Source organism: Babylonia areolata, chromosome 11 (assembly GCF_041734735.1).
Source record: "Babylonia areolata isolate BAREFJ2019XMU chromosome 11, ASM4173473v1, whole genome shotgun sequence".
Classification (NCBI taxonomy): domain Eukaryota; kingdom Metazoa; phylum Mollusca; class Gastropoda; order Neogastropoda; family Buccinidae; genus Babylonia; species Babylonia areolata.
The window spans coordinates 1,471,691-1,474,190 of NC_134886.1; the positions used below are offsets into that span (position 1 = coordinate 1,471,691).

Below are 2,500 nucleotides of genomic sequence, written 5' to 3' on the forward strand. Positions count from 1 at the left end.
GGAATGGTTAGTATCTTGATATTGTCACTGATTTGCCAGAGGAATGGTTAGTATCTTGATATTGTCACTGATTTGCCAGAGGAACTGTTAGTATCTTGATATTGTCACTGATTTGCCAGAGGAACTGTTAGTATCTTGATATTGTCACTGATTTGCCAGAGGAACGGTTAGTATCTTGATATTGTCACTGATTTGCCAGAGGAATGGTTAGTATCTTGATATTGTCACTGATTTGCCAGAGGAACGGTTAGTATCTTGATATTGTCACTGATTTGCCAGAGGAATGGTTAGTATCTTGATATTGTCACTGATTTGCCAGAGGAATGGTTAGTATCTTGATATTGTCACTGATTTGCCAGAGGAATGGTTGGTATCTTGATATTGTCACTGATTTGCCAGAGGAATGGTTGGTATCTTGACATTGTCACTGATTTGCCAGAGGAATGGTTAGTATCTTGACATTGTCACTGATTTGCCAGAGGAACGGTTGGTATCTTGACATTGTCACTGATTTGCCAGAGGAACGGTTAGTATCTTGACATTGTCACTGATTTGCCAGAGGAATGGTTAGTATCTTGACATTGTCACTGATTTGCCAGAGGAATGGTTAGTATCTTGACATTGTCACTGATTTGCCAGAGGAATGGTTAGTATCTTGACATTGTCACTGATTTGCCAGAGGAATGGTTAGTATCTTGACATTGTCACTGATTTGCCAGAGGAATGGTTAGTATCTTGACATTGTCACTGATTTGCCAGAGGAACGGTTAGTATCTTGACATTGTCACTGATTTGCCAGAGGAACGGTTAGTATCTTGACATTGTCACTGATTTGCCAGAGGAACGGTTAGTATCTTGACATTGTCACTGATTTGCCAGAGGAACGGTTAGTATCTTGATATTGTCACTGATTTGCCAGAGGAACGGTTAGTATCTTGACATTGTCACTGATTTGCCAGAGGAATGGTTGGTATCTTGACATTGTCACTGATTTGCCAGAGGAATGGTTAGTATCTTGACATTGTCACTGATTTGCCAGAGGAACGGTTAGTATCTTGACATTGTCACTGATTTGCCAGAGGAACGGTTAGTATCTTGATATTGTCACTGATTTGCCAGAGGAACGGTTAGTATCTTGATATTGTCACTGATTTGCCAGAGGAACGGTTAGTATCTTGATATTGTCACTGATTTGCCAGAGGAACGGTTGGTATCTTGACCGCCTCCCTGAATTATCGGGGTCTGAGGAATAAACAATAATGGTGTGATTTTTTCCCCATTACTGGAAACAGAGATCGTGTTCCATATATTGTTTACAGGACACTCATATTAAGAACAAAGTAGAAAAAAACCGTTTAATTTGAGTGGCGCTATATGTGTTATTTTGTATCTTCTAAATCAGCAACACAAAAGTAAATAAGGAATATGCCAAGATCTGTTTACATGATCCATGATACCGAAAGAGCACGTGCATTCTATGACACCTTGGTTACAGATAGACTCCCATCAAACTGCTGTAGTAAACAGAACAAAGAAATATCAAATTACATTAATGTGGAATGCATTTAAGGATTTGTCCGAATGCAGTGACATCTCTTTGAGAAATTGAAACTAAGTGGAATAGAACTTTCTGTAAAGCACAGAAAATAAACCAAATCAAACTGAGGTGGTCTCAAATCGACTTGTCCAGAGAATCGTCACAGAAGATGCATAGAACTGACAATGATGAATGCACATCCTGCAAAACTGCCAGAAAAACAACAACTATTGAACATCTGTTCTGCTCTTGCAGCATGGTAATGAATTTCTGGAATGAGCTACATCGTTTTCTGAACAGCTATGATAATGTAACTACCTTTAGATTTATCAAATAACTTGTGATGTTTGGTAACGACAAGACATGTGAGACTGATGACACATTAGAAAATGTATAATTCTTTATGCAAAATGCAAAGTGATACTTCGCAGTTTGCTATTTAGGCAGGATCTAAAAGTACGAATACAACAGGAGACAGATAGATAAATGTACAGTATATCGACTTTGAGTCCTATTGGTGTTTGAACAAGACGTTGATCGCTGTCTAAACCATACCTGATGCAGAGTGCACATCGATCATCACCAGCTTCAAAAACTGCTTTCAATAATCTTATGAATGACCATACCCACATATTTCATCCGGAAATATCTGTCCATTGACGCAACATCTAGACGTCGTTTCTCTCATTCTCTCTCGCCTTGACTACTGTAACTGTCTATCGTCTGGTTTGCCTGCTTCATTCATTCAGTCTCTTCAGCGCATACAAAACTCTGCTGCCCGACTCGTTCTCAGAAAAAAAGAAAAAAAATCTGAGCACATCACTCCTCTTTTGCAACATCTCCACTGGCTTCCTGTCTCACACAGAATAAAGTACAAGATCAGCACTCTATGTTATAAATGCATTCACAAATCAGCCCCTTCCTGTCTCTGCGGCTGCCTTCACCTCTACACTCCATCTCGCT

General features: G+C 39.4%; 1 protein-coding gene across 1 annotated transcript in view; it reads left to right on the top strand.

Annotated features, from left to right (window-relative positions):
- The window catches only part of LOC143287267 (G-protein coupled receptor dmsr-1-like), a 243,341-nt gene that overhangs the window by 65,350 nt on the left and 175,491 nt on the right, over window positions 1-2,500 (top strand). The gene's annotated exons all lie outside the window — the stretch shown is intronic.